The sequence below is a fragment of the Gopherus flavomarginatus genome, chromosome 1 (genome assembly GCF_025201925.1).
Source record: "Gopherus flavomarginatus isolate rGopFla2 chromosome 1, rGopFla2.mat.asm, whole genome shotgun sequence".
Classification (NCBI taxonomy): Eukaryota; Metazoa; Chordata; order Testudines; family Testudinidae; genus Gopherus; species Gopherus flavomarginatus.
Window position 1 is genome coordinate 314,012,823 of NC_066617.1, and position 14,663 is coordinate 314,027,485.

A 14,663-nucleotide genomic window follows, 5' to 3' on the forward strand; every position below is an offset into this window, starting at 1 on the left:
TGCATCACCCCTGCCTGGGCACCCACCCACCCCCCTGAGCAACAGTGGCAACGAGAGGGGGCGGGGCTTTCTATGCCCTGCCTCCGCCCCGCCCCTTTCCCACCCTGTGCTTCTCTGCTGACAAACACCCCCTCCCGCAGCGCAGGCGCAGAGCGTGTTGGAACCGAGTCTCTCCTGAGTGAGCGTCTCCCTCTCCCCTGACTGAGCTGGCGGCCGCGCTCCCGCGAGCGAGGCGAGGCGAGGCGGGGCGGGGCGGGGCGGGGCGGCAGCGATGCGCTGCTGGGACAGGTCCAGGCGCAGCGCAGGTAGCTGAGGGGGCGGAGAGAGCCGCTGGTGCCGCCCCGCCCCTGCTCCAGCTGCGACATTGGGAGCCCCCTGCCCGCGGCTGCTGCCGGTGAGCGGCGCCGAACCGTTAGCTGCGGAGCCCTGGCGGTGAGTAGGTCCGGTCCGGTCCGGTCCGTCCCCCTCTGCCTGCACTCGCGGGGCGGCCGGGCAGGTTAACACCCTCCCCTCTGGGGAGCCGGATTTCAGCTCCCTTAGCTCGTACCCCGCCCCCCGAGACTGGCTCGTCCGTCCTGGCCGGGCAGGGTTTGGCTCCGGCTCCGGGTCTGGGACTTGGCTGTTCGGGCTGCAAAGCCCTCGGCGCCAACTTTGTCCCCCTGGCTCGGGGGCTCAGAGACACGCTGGGCTTCTTCGGGAGAAACGTCCGTGTGCAGGGGCGCGGGCCAGGGCAGAGCGCGGGGCGGCTGCTGCTGCGTGTGTCGCTCGCGGGATGTCAAGTCCGTTGTCAGTGGAAAAGTCTCTTGGTGAAAGTTAGGCAGTGAAAGGGGTGGGTGCATCGTGGTGGGGGTGTGTGTGTGGGAGGGCATAGGTGAAGCGTTACCAGTACAGACGGTGAGCTCGGCAATCAAGGGGCAGGCTGCGGTACCTGTTCCTGAAGATGCTGTCTTCCCCTGCAAACTAGAAAGTGCCCTCTCATAACTTGGCTTCACAGACCATGAGAGTTGATAATGATCGTTTGGTTTCCTTTTGGAAATAGTGTGAAAACTGCCAGTGTAGTTACGATTTAAAGAGAGGTTTCCAGCTAGACTTACACTCTAAATTCTTAAAATAGATAAATAAATCGGTAATATGAATTGAAATATTTTCCTGGTTCTTTAAATTTTAAAAATCCGAAACCAAAACCAAAAAAACCCCAAACACGTACACACAGGGTGTGGAATGCAAACAAAAACATGATGTTGCTTCCTGGCAATCAGAAAGTGAAACTAACTTGCAGTACAAGTGAAACTGATGAGCCTATTTTTATTGTAGGAACTAGGTAAATAAACATAAGTGAACAATAAGTTGTTTTCATAACCTAAAAAACCCCAACACTTTGTGGACAATGGTTTATGGACATGTTAGTGACTTAATTTTAAATCTTGTTTTTCAAGGTGGTTTCTGACCGGCTTATAAAATTTCACTGTAGACTACCGCTTGGCATACAGTGTCTCAGTTCAAAAAGTAACTTCTTTTGCAAGTTTCAAAAATACAGGCTTTTTTATTTTTAGAACTTGTGGGTACTCGGTGGTTTTGTGTTTTAATTATCTGTTTAAATCTAGTACAATGTCTTAAAATCACTTCTTAAAAATACATGATCTCAAATACTGTCAACTGCTCTAATACAAGTCACAGCCCTGCAAAGACCTAGGCATATATAGCTAGCTCTGCACATAGGAGTGCACTCATTGCAGCCAGGACTTCCCCAAGGTCACCTGCTTATGTGAAGTTAATTATCTGCAAAAATATTTGCAAGATTTGGTCATTATATATGGGTATATATATGTACATGCATATTCATATTAGGGGTGTCTGTCTAAAAAAAAAACTTGGTCCCTGATTGAAGGTAGAGTCTGTCATAGCTCTGTGTTGAGAGTGTGTGTATGTGGTAGACAGCTGAGCAGGCAGTGTCCAAACTGTTACTCTGAACCTCTGTGCTAGGTAATCAAATTGTTCATTGCTTAAGCTCCAAGAGCCAGCTTTTGAAAGGTATTTAGATGCCTAAATACCTAAGAACTCAGCTTGAGGAAAGGCTAAAGAGTTTGGTCTGGAGACCCAAGTGGCTAATATGCTCCTACTAGTGGAGTAGTAATACATAGCTCTTCTGCTTCACTTTTCATCAGTAAATCAAAATGATTTACAAAGGAAGTGGGTTTCGTTATCCCCATCTTGCAGGCGGGGAAACAGAGGCACAGAAAAGTGAAGTGACTTACCCAAGTTCACCCAGCAGGCAAGTGCCAGAGCTGGGAATAAAACCCAGGTCCTCTGAATCCCAGAATAGGGATCAGGTTGTGATGGTTAGGTAGTGGAGTATTGTATACAAATTTGAACAGGCTCATGGAACGCCAGAAGCTAACTGGATACAAATATGCTAGTTGAAAAGACCCAGAAGATCATAAGAGTGGTCATACTGGGTAAGATCAAAGGTCCATCCAGCCCAGTATCCTGTCGATTGACAGTGGACAATGCCAGGTGCCCCAGAGGGATTGAACCTAACAGGTAATGATCAGGTGATCTCTCTCCTGCCATCCACCTCCACCCTCTGACAAACAGAGGCTAGGGACACCATTTCTTGCCCATCCTGGTTAATAGCCATTAATGGACTTAACCTCCAGGAATTATCTAGTTCTCTTTTAAACCCTGTTATAAACCTACCCTTCACAACCTCCTCGGGCAAGAAGTTCCACAGGTTGACTGTACGCTGTGTGAAGAACTACTTCCTTTTGTTTGTTTTAAACCTGCTGCCCCATTAATTTCATTTGGTGGCCCCTAGTTCTTATATTATGGGAACAAGTAAATAACTTTTCCTTATTCACTTTCTCCACATCACTCATGATTTTATATATTTCTGTCACATCCCTCCTTAGTCTCCTCTTTCCCAAGTTGAAAAGTCCTAGCCTCTTTAATCTCTCCTCATATGGGACCCATTCCAAACCCCTGATCATTTTAGTTGCCCTTCTCTGAACTTTTTCTAATGCCAGTATATCTTTTTTGCAGTGAGGGGACCATAGCTGCACGCAGTATTCAAGATGTGGGCGTACCATGGATTTATATAAGGGCAATAATATATTCTCCGTCTTATTCTCTATCCCTTTTTTAATGATTCTTAACATCCTGTTTGCTTTTTTGACTGCTGCTGCACACTGTGTAGATGTCTTCAGAGAACTATCCACAATGACTCCCAAGATCTCTTTCCTGATTAGTTATAGCTAAATTAGCCCCCATCATATTGTATGTATAGTTGGGGTTATTTTTTCCAATGTGCATTACTTTACATTTATCCACACTAAATTTCATTTGCCATTTTGTTGCCCAATCACTTAGTTTTGTGAGATCTTTTTGAAGTTCTTCACAGTCTGCTTTTGGTCTTAACTATCTTGAGCAGTTTAGTATCCTCTGCAAACTTTGCCACCTCACTGTTTACCCCTTTCTCCAGATCATTATGAATAAATTGAATAGGATTGGTCCTAGGACTGACCCTTGGGGAACACCCCTCTCCATTCTGAAAATTTAGCATTTATTCCTACCCTTTTTTCCCTGTCTTTTAACCAGTTCTCTATCCATGAAAGGAACTTCCCTCCTATCCCATGACAACTGTATTTGAGTAAGAGCCTTTGATGAGGGACCTTGTTAAAAGCTTTCTGGAAATCTAAGTACACTGTGTCCACTGGATCCCCGTGTCCACATGTTTGTTGACCCCTTCAAAGAACTCTAATAGATTGGTAAGACATGATTTCCCTTTACAGAAACCATGTTGACTTTTGCCCAACATTTTACATTCTTCTATGTGTCTGACAATTTTATTTTTTACTATTGTTTCAACTAATTTGCCTGGTACTGACGTTAGACTTACTGTAATTGCTGGGATCACCTCTAGAGCCCTTTTTAAATATTGGCATTGTATTAGCTATCTTCCAGCCATTGGGTACAGGAACTGATTTAAAGGACAAGTTACAAACCATAGTTTCACATTTGAGTTCTTTCAGAACTCTTGGGGGAATGCCATCTGATCCCAGTGACTTGTTACTGTTAAGTTTATCAATTATTCCCAAACCTCCTCTAGTGACACGTCAATCTGTGACAATTCCTCAGATTTGTCACCTACAAAGGACGACTCAGGTTTGGGAATCTCCCTAACATCCTCAGCCATGAAGACTGAAGCAAAGAATTCATTTAGTTTCTCTGCAATGACTTTATCGTCTATAAGTGCTCCTTTTGTATCTCAATTGTCCAGGGGCCCCACTGGTTGTTTAGCAGGCTTCCTGCTTCTGATGTACTTAAAAAACGTTTTATTACCTTTTGAGTTTTTGGCTAGCTGTTCTTGAAACTCCTTTTTGACTTTTCATATTACATTTTTACACTTAATTTGACAGAGTTTATGCTCCTTTCTATTTACCTCACTAGGATTTGACTTCCACTTTTTAAAAGATGCATTTTTATCTCTCACTGCTTCTTTTACATGGTTAAGCCACGGTGGCTCTTTTTTAGTTTTTACTGTGTTTTTTAATTTGGGGTATACATTTAGGTTGGGCCTCTATTATGGTGTCTTAGAAAAGTGTCCATGCAGCTTGCAGGGATTTCACTCTAGTCACTGTACCTTTTAATTTCTGTTTAACTAACCTCCTCATTTTTCCATAGTTCTCCTTTCTGAAAGTAAATGCCAGAATCCACCGAATAATGTACTGCTCAAAGTACACTATTCACTGTCTTCAGTAAGCAAAGCCAGGAGTTCTGTGTAGCACAATCTTGTGTGTTAAGAATGCTGTTGCCAGGCCTTGTCTTATGTCTTCTTCCTAATCTAGTATACTAACTACTGTATCACTAGTTTGATATTAGATTGATATTAAAGTAAATCTTATGAGTCCCAACTTCAGTTTTTCAATACACTTTAAATTTTTGTACTGAAAAGTTACCTATTCTCTACAGTTTATCAGGAGGTAGCTTCATCTTTTTACAGCAAAGCAGGGAATAGCTAGATTAGGTTTGGTTTTTTTGCTGCCTAGGCGGCAGATGTGGATTAATACTGGGGAACAGAGAGATCTCTTTCAGGTTAAGAAGATAAATACAAGTAGGCACATTGACAAAAACTGTAAATGTCTGTATACTACTATAAGAAGATAAACAATAAGTGCACTAGAATACCTAGTGATGGAAAGAGAACTTTGGCAATAACTCTCCTTCCTCTATCTTTTCATAATGTCTGTCAGTGATATACTGTAATATCTGTCTGTAACTATGTAGACTCATAGACTTTAAGGTCAGAAGGGACCATTGTGATTATCTAGTCTGACCCCTTGCACATTGCAAGCCACAGAACCTCACATACCCCTTCCTGAAATAGACTCCTAACCTCTGCCTCACTTACCAATGTCCTCAAATCATGATTTAAAGACTTCAAGTTACAGAGAATCCACCGTTTTACACTACTTTAAACCTGAAAGTGACCTGTGCCTCATGCTGCAGAGGAAGGCAAAAGATGCAGGAGTAATACGGAACTTAAAAGATTCTGTAAAAATCTAATGAGAATTTCAGTGGTAAGGACCATGCCATGGAATACTATATTTTCCTTTTATCCTCATCTTAGTCAAGTGTAACACAATGAATAAAAAATATACCTATAATACTAGCAAGATGCCTTCTACTATTCTGAGTTCTTAGAGAGAGAACTTTCTCTTAGTTGCTTGTGAGAGGGATTCCTGAAAAGAAATGGTGAAAGAGGGCCAGGAGAGACAGAACTGAATAGTGTAATCTTTTGTCACTATTTATAGTTAGCAATTTCACTATGTGCTACAAAATGAAGCACGATCCCATACTTAGTCCTGCCATGAGTGCAGGGGACTGGACTAGATCACCTCTCAAGGTCCCTCCCAGTCCTATGGTTCTGTGACAAACAGTGTGTGGGCAATGAAATCTGTTTCTTTAACTCGCAGGACAATTCACACCTGGGTGGGTGTCATTTAAAAGCTGTCCAGTCTTCTTGATCAGCCCTCCCCCTCCTCCCAATCCCAGAAACTAAGGCCTAGTCTACACTACAGATTTGGGTTTATGCAAGTTGCCTTGCAAATCTCTCCCATTGACATAAGTGCCTCATTATGGCAATGCAATAAAACTACTTCCTTGAATGGTGTAGAGCAGGGGTTGGCAACCTCTGCCATGCGGCTCGCTAGGGTAAGAACCCTGGTGGGCCGGGCCAGTTTGTTTACCTGCTGCCTCAGCAGGTTCAGCTGATTGCAGCTCCCACTGGCCGTGGTTTGCCGCTCCAGGCCAATGGGGGCGGCAGAAAGCCATGGCCAGCACACCCCTCACCCGTGCCGCTTCCCGCTGCCCCCATTGGCCTGGAGCGGCAAACTGTGGCCAGTGGGAGCCACGATCGGCCGAACCTGCCAACGCAGCAGGTAAACAAACTGGCCCGACCCGCCAAGGGGCTTACCCTGGCGAGCCGTGTGCCAGAGGTTGCCAACCCCTGGTGTAGAGTCATGTTTGGCTTTTTGAAGTTGATGCAGTGCAAGTAGAGATGCTGTGTGATCTGTCTTGAGCCTAACGGTCCTCCAGTAGCTGTCCCACAATGCCACATTCCCTGATACAGTGATTGTTCTGGTCACAGTTGTAGACTCCAATTCCGAGAGGTCAGAGACCAAAATCCACTCTTCTTCCCTCTTAACCCCTTCCCCTGTGTGTTTTTGAAATGTCTCTTCCTACCAAGCACACCTTGGACAATAGCAACTCTCTCTTGTTGTGCACAAGTGACAATGCGAGCTCCATGTACTAGATGAACTCCTGCCTGAAGTAGACATAGTGTTGGATCTCCTGGGCTTGTGAGAAGAGGCTGTGCAATGTAGGCAGCCACGGAAATTTGGACATCTACAAAAAGATTGAATGGGGGAGGCAGGCAAAGGGGTATGACAGCTCAGGAGCAGTGCCACGTGAAAGCAAAGGAAATGCAGCACGTGTATCGCAAAGCCAGGAAGCCAACAGTCGATCTAGTCTGAGCTGCACAACTGCCGCCTTTACTATAACCTGCATGCCATACTTGGCAGAGACTCCACCAGCACCCCACAAACCAGCATGAATACCTTGGAGGAGCCTGAGACCGAGATTTCTGCTGTGAACAGCAAGGAGAAGAAGGAGATGCCAGGTGGAGAGGGGGAATCTAGATATGCTGTGACCCAGAACTTGTTCAGGACTCCCACACAGTCTAGTCAGTCCTGCCATCTGAGCATGGATGAGCCAGATGAAGAGGAAGGGACTTAAGGTAAGTGTGTGCATAAATCTTTCCTTAAAGTGTTGACATTTAAAGATTCCCCCCACCATCTCCGAGGTATCATGATCAAGTATTGAATTTTCATTGTTTACACGAGAAGATGTAGTGGTTCAACAAACAAAGGTAGAGTTGGTACCTGCTTTTCATTTCCCTGTTTAAGTGGGGAGTAGGGCATGCAGAGCAGTTTATGTACATAGGGCTGTATCTTGTATCCTCCTGAGAGATCTCAATGAAACTTTCATGGAGGTACTCCACAGTCCTTTCCCAGAGGCTTCTAGGGATGACTGTCCTTTATTTCTTCCTCTGTGGAAGGAAATTTTCCCACACCAGTTTGCAATGAGTTTAACTGGCAGTATTACAGTAAACTGGCTAGTGGCATACAGGTCTGGGTTGGTTTGGGGTGCCAGTAGAAGCTGAGCTCTCTGCGCCTTTGTTACTCTCAGGAGTGAAATCAGCTAAAATCACAACCACTAGTAGGGAAAAATTGTGTAAATATTCAGTACAGTTGCCCTATACCTGGACCCATGGATTAGGGCAGGGGTGCTGGAACAATTCTTGTAGTGTGGGTGCTGAGAACCGTTGAACCAAACTGTAAACCCTGTGTATAAGGGAAACCACTTCAAGCCAGTGAGTGCTGCAGCACCCCTAGTTCCAGCACCTCTGGATTAGGGGCTGAAATTCTATTTCATACAACCAACATTCCTTTTCTTCCCTGCCTCTGGCAGTCCGTATTCACTGTGGTTGCAGAACTGCAGTTGGAGGGCGAGTGCTTCTACACAGCACCGGAAGCAGCGTATCAATAGTGGACGTATCCAGAGTACTCCACTTAGGAAGGAACAGTCAGTTGCAGGCATACAAAATGGGGAATGACTGCCTAGGAAGGAGTACTGCAGAGAGGGATCTGGGAGTCATAGTAGGTCACAAGCTAAACATGAGTCAACAGTGTAACACTGTTGGAAAAAAAGCAAACATAATTCTGGGATCTATTAGCAGGAGTGTTATAAGCAAGATAGGAGAAGTTAGTCTTCTGCTCTACTCCGCGCTGCCTAGTACTCCATTTGAGGCATGTGTCCAGTTCTGGGCACCACATTTCAGGAAAGATATGGACAAATGGGAGAAAGCAGGACTTTGGAGCGGAGCCCGGAGCTGGAGTGCAGAGCAGCTCCGGAGCAGTGGAGCTGCAGGTTTTTGCCTAGAGCTTGAGCACAGCTCAAAAGTCCAGGGAAGAGCAACAAAAGGTCTAGAGAACATGACCTCTGAGGGAAGATTGGGGAAAAAAAAGTGGGTTTGTTTAGTCTGGAGAAGAGAAGACTGAGAGGGGACATAACAGCTTTCAAGAACATAAGAGGTTGTTACAAGGAGGAGTCAGAAAAATTGTTCTTGTTAACCTCTGGGGATAGGACAAGAAGCAAAAGTGTTAAATTGCAGCAAGGGCAGTTTAGGTTGGATATCAGGAAAAACTTCTTAACTGTCAGAGTGGTTAAGCACTGAAATAATTTGCATAGGGAGATTGTGGAATCTCAGTCACTGGGGATTTTTAAGAGCAGGTTATAAACCAACACTTGTCAGAAATGGTCTAGGTAATAACTTGGTCCTGCCATGAGTGCAGGAAACTGGACTAAGTGACCTCATGAGGTCCTTTCTGGTCCTACAATTCTACGTTTCTATAATAATCTTATTAAAGTTTTTTCTTTTTTTTTTAAATTTTGGAATAAGGGAGGTAGTCTTGAAACTTACCCTTCCCTTTCTGTTGTCACTGTAAATCTAATGATGTCTATCTTTATCAGCAGCTGCTACCATTGCAGTCTTGGAGAGTTCCCCTTCCACATCTGCAGAACACCTGGCCCCATGAGGGGAAAGTAGAAGTGGAAAGGACACAGTTGGTGAAATCCTGCAAGACGGTGCTGCATTGGACTGCAAGCAGAGGGCCTGGAGGGCTGACACAGCAGAGAGCACTGAAAAGGGACAGGAGAAAGGCCCAAGAAACTGAGAAGGTGATGCACCAACACATAACAGGGCTTCTTAAGCAGCAAACACAAATGCTGCAGACCCTGGTTGATATACAGGTCCATATGTCTGACTCTTCACTTTTTGCAGTCCTTAGAGAACTCCATGGTAGTGGCTCTCTACGTACCCCAGCATTCCACATGGCATCACAGGTTGCATCTGTACCTCTACCACTCTGTGTCAGAGGACAACAAAGAATGGTATACATGTAGCCACAATGGACTCTGGGCACTGAAATCGACATTTTTTTTCTACCTTTCTAATTTCAAAGTGCCATTCTGTTAATTTATATTTACAGTTTGTATAGCATTGCCTGTTTTTTCCACATTGTTTTTCTGTACTGTTTTTGCCACTCATAAATTTGTTTTTTTAAATAAGATTGTTTATTAGTTCACAACGCATTGTAGAGTGGATGGGGTACCCAAAGCATCCAGTACATTGTAAATGTAGAGCACCAGATAACTCATAGGTTCAAGAAAACACCCAGTCATATTTATAAAAGTACATCAAGCACCGCATAGGTGCTATTAGGAACTGAAGCTTTAGGGCTAGAGAGCTGTCCTCCACAGCCTGTTAAAATGCTCTTTTAAAGGCTTCTTTAACTGCATAGTTTCACACTGAGCTCTTGTAATAGCCCTGTGTCTGGCTGTTCAAAGTCAGCAGACAGATGTTCTACCTCCACCATGGTGGTAGCTTTCCCCCATTTGCCTCAGAAATTATGCAGGACACAACATGCAGCTATAAACACTGGGATATTGTTTTAACTGAAATTCCATCTAGTGAGTAAACACTATCAGCGTCTCTTCAATCTACCAAAAGCATATTCAACAGTCATTCTGTACCTGTTGAGCTGGTGGTAGAATCTTTGCTTTGTGGTAACCAGTGTATGTTTTCACGAGCTAGGAGAGCAAAAGGTAGGCTGGATCCCCCAGAATCACTATTGGCATTTCAATATAGTCAGTGGGAATCTACCAGTGAGGAAGGAATGGCCCTGTTTGCAGCTTTCTGAACAGTTTGTGTTCATAAAGATGACATGCACCTTCCCTGACCAGCCCACATTGATACCAGTGAAGTGTCTCCAATGATCTTCTAATGTTTGTGTAAGTAACCCTTTCCGTTGATGTACTCTGTGGCAAGGTGGACTAGTGCCAAAATGGGGATGTGCATGCAATAGAAATATCAGGGTTGGAAGGGACCCTCGAGGTCATCTAGTCCAACCCTCTGCTCAAATCAGGCCCAATCCCAGGATAGATCTTTACCCCAGTTCCCTAAATGGCCTGCTCAAGGATTGAGCTCACAACCTTGGTTTTAGCAGACCAATGCTCAAACCACTGAGCTATCCCTCCTCCTGAGCATGCTATCTATTGCTCCACTGCAGTCCAGGAACCCCTTTGCTGCAAATCTATCTACTGTGTCCTGCATGCTACCAAAGGTCTCAGTCCTGTGTAGCAGAAGATGATTAATGGCCAACACTCTTGCATGACGATGGCACCTGCCATGGATTTTCTTACTCCAAACTGATTTCCCACTGATTAGTAGCAGTCTGACATTACACATTTCCAGGCTGTGGTTGTCCCTTTCTTCTCAGTTGTCAGTGCAGCTCAATTTTGTGTTCCTGTGGTGGAGACCTGGGGCAAGCTCAGCACACAGATCCAGAAATATATATATGGCCTTTTGCATCCAAAAGTTCTGCAGCCACTGCTTGTTTTCCCAAACTTGCATTATGATGTGATCCCAGTAGTCAGTGCTTGTTTCTCAGGCCCAGAAGCAGCACTTCACTGTCTGCAACTTGAATTGTTTTATCCCGTCAGAATCTGTCCTAAGGCATCATCATGTCCCCTGTTGTTGCGGTTGTTCCTGTGAATCTCCAAATACAGGAGAATCATGTGTCCTGTATTTACAACAATCATGAGAATAATGCATAGCTCTTCAGGCTCCATGCTTCCATTATAGATGGTGGACATCAAAAAGTATCACAGGTTTGTAGGATTAAAAAAAAATAAAAGTACAAAAACTATGGGATGAGGTGGCAACTTGACCCCCTACCTCCCAGAGATCCTTGGGTGAATCATTTCTATCCCACAACACATTGCAAAAATTTTCCAAAAGGCATTGCTTTTTTGTGGGGGTGGGGCAATGCATGGCATACTGGAATTACAATCCATCGTGTATTGCACTTTGCATTGACCCAAGCATTCCTGGTAGATATGTCCAGTGCCACCACAAGCTGCTAAGTATGCATGCACATGAGTGATATACTAACTTCAGCAGCTGGATGCTGCTGTAGTTTGTGTCAACCAAAATTTGAAGTATATACATGCCCTAAATCACTTTAACTGTTCATAGACCTTTGATCTGTTAGCACTAGCAAAACAACTGTAACTTTGGGCTGAAGCATGAAACTAGGCCACTGAACTGTAATTGCCTTCACAGTTTTTTGGTAGGAGGTTGCTTATCTAGATTCATTGTGTTGCCTTTCTGCTTGTTTTTCCCCAATAGCCTCATATAAGCTAGACCCTTATACCCATACAGGGAAGTATAACAACAGTATAACCAGACAGTAACTTTACCTCACTGAGTAGCTCCTCCTGGCCCTGGGGCTGTGGGTAAAAGAGCAAGTGCCTGCTGGAACTGGGGACGGAGGGAGGAAGGGAAAAGCGAGTTTGAGCCAGGATGGGGAGAGGAAGAGCCTGGGGGAGCACAGAACTTAAATTTCTGTGCCCATATACAATATCAATAAAATTTAGATCAGTATTATTTAATAATTACATAGTAGTTCCATGTGTACTGCAAAGATCTTACTAAAAACTACCACTCTGACAGTGAATATTTGAAATAACCTTTTAAAAAGAGGAAGCCAGTCAAAAAGGGGGAAATTATTTGGCATGGAGTTCCCTTACTAATATAATTGCGTCACTGTGTATTTGTACGTACCCTTAAACAAAAAAGGAGGGCAAGAAAAAATGATCACTTGGCAAGGCTCAAGATTTTTTTGAGCCAAACAGATTCCTTACTAAAAAAATAAAATAATAATTTCCAATCCTTGGGGAGTTTGAGAGGAACCTAATGTAATGGGGGGTGGAAGGGGAGAGATGTAAAATGGAAATTAGGAGATCTAATAGCTATTTTGAAGAACTATTGAAGGTGTAAAAAACAAACTTGGGGTCATCTTTCTTTTATTGCAGCATGTAGTGAAATTGTATAGGAAGGCATTGTAAATTAGTGAAGAAAGGATACACTGTTCAGTTCTATGTCTCCAAGACCTCATTCCTTTTGAGGGACCCCTCTCACAGGCAACTAAGTACCTAAAAGCCCCATTCAGCAAATTGGGGCCCGTTGTGGTAGGCACTGTGCATGCAAAGAACAAAAAGACAGTCCCCTGCCCCAAAGAGTTTACAGTCCAAGTAATGGGTGAGACAGTAAGTGGATACAACAAGCATGTGTGTTTGTACTTGTTTGCCATCTTTAGATGACTGGTTTGTCAAGGTCTAATCGCCACAAAATGATTTTCCTTAGGTGTAATCTATTATCTCTTTAAGAGTTTGGGTCTCTGTATTAGCCAGGAAAAATATACTCTTGCTGTGGCTGATACTCACTTTAATCATACTGGCTCTATTTGACAGCAGCTACTGCTTTCTTTCCAGCATGCTTTCCTTCCAGACGTGCAAAAAATTTCTGTGAACAGACCCAGCTCATGGGTCAATTGGATCCTTTCTGGAGGCTCTAGGTTTTACCATTGTCTTTATGTAAGTGTCCTCATTTGAAAACTATGGCTGAGACCTTTACAGTATTGATTTACAACAGAGCAAGTTGGAAAATTGAATTTCTGTCCTTGAAATTTTGGCATTTTGAAATTTGTATAAAAAGTCAATAATTAAATATTTTAATTCTGAAGCATCTAGTGGTCATGTCTAAATGTTTTGTTTGGATAATGTTGACATATAGAATGTAAATACATTATAAGTATTAAGTAGTTACATACTTTATTTTTACGTTGTGAATATTACAAATGTAAAAGTCAGAATGAAACAAAATGAGAAAGTTGGAATGAAATACTCTATTTCTATGTTGAATCATTTTGAAATGTTTGTCAAATTTCATTGAAATTGATGCAGTCCCACGAAACATTTCTATTTTCATGAAACTGCATTTTCTGATGAAAAGCTGTTCCATCTAAATTTTTTCATCCAGGTCTAGTTAACAGTAACCCTTTGTCTAAAACGGAAACACACATCTTAGAAAGGACAAAGGACATTAAAAAAAAATTCAAGAGTAATAGGAGGACTAGTTTGTGAGCAAGATGGAATTCTATGACACTGGGTTTTGCTCTGGTTGTTGGATCTGAAATCTAGGTGTGAAAACCTGGTGAAACTACAAACAAAAATACTGACAAAACCCCTTAAGTAGCTTTGGGTTATAGTTCTTGTTTGTGAAAACTAGTGCTGTTGATTGATGACAGTTAACTCATGCAATTAACTCAAAAAACTTAATTGCAATTAAAAAAATTAATCGTGATTAATTGCACTGTTAATATATTTCAATTAGTATTCTATTAAATATTTTGGATGTTTTTCTACATTTTCAAATACACCTCTACCCCGATATAATGCTGTCCTCGGGAGCCAAAAAATCTTACCGCGTTATAGGTGAAACCGCGTTATATTGAACTTGCTTTGATCCGCCAGAGTGTGCAGCCCTGCCCCCCCCCGGAGCACTGCTTTACCACGTTATATGTGAATTTGTGTTATATCAGGGTACAGCTGTATATTGATTTTTATTACAACACAGAATACAAAGTGTACAGTACTTACTGTTGTTTTTTATTACAAATATTTGTACTGTAAAAATTGATAAACAAAAGAAATGGTATTTTTCAATTCACCTCATACAAGTACTGCAGTGCAATCTCTTTGTCATAAAAGTGTAACTTACAAATGGAGTTTTTTTGTTACATAACTGCACTCGAAAACAAAACTATGTAAAACTTTAGCACCTACAAGTCCACTCAGTCCTACTTATTGTTCAGCCAATCGCTAAGACAAACAAGTTTGTTTACATTTATGGGAGATACTGCTGCCTGCTTCTTATTTACAATGTCACCTGGAAGTGAAAACAGACATCCACATGGCACTTTTGTAGTCGGCGTTGCAAGGTATTTACATGCCAGATATGCTAACCATTCATATGCCCCTTCATGCTTTGGTCACCATTCCAGAGGACATGCATCCATGCTGATGATATTCATTAAAAAAAATATGTATTTAATTAAATTTGTGACTGAACTCCTTGGAGGAGAATTGTGTGTCTCCTGTTCTGTCTTACCTGGATTCTGCGATATATTTCATGTTGTAGC

At 43.0% G+C, this 14,663-nt stretch overlaps 1 protein-coding gene across 3 annotated transcripts in view; it reads left to right on the plus strand.

Moving 5' to 3' along the window:
* The first annotated feature begins 257 nt into the window (after nt 1-257).
* Nucleotides 258-14,663, plus strand: part of FNDC3A (fibronectin type III domain containing 3A) — a 200,295-nt gene continuing 185,889 nt past the window's right edge. Inside the window, exon 1 of one of the 3 annotated variants that reach the window (XM_050947435.1) lies at nt 258-432. The gene's annotated coding sequence lies outside the window, so the exon portion shown is untranslated. Of the gene's footprint in view, nt 433-11,512; nt 13,057-14,663 lie in introns of those variants that run through there. The other 2 variants (XM_050947493.1, XM_050947442.1) reach the window with 2 other exon arrangements.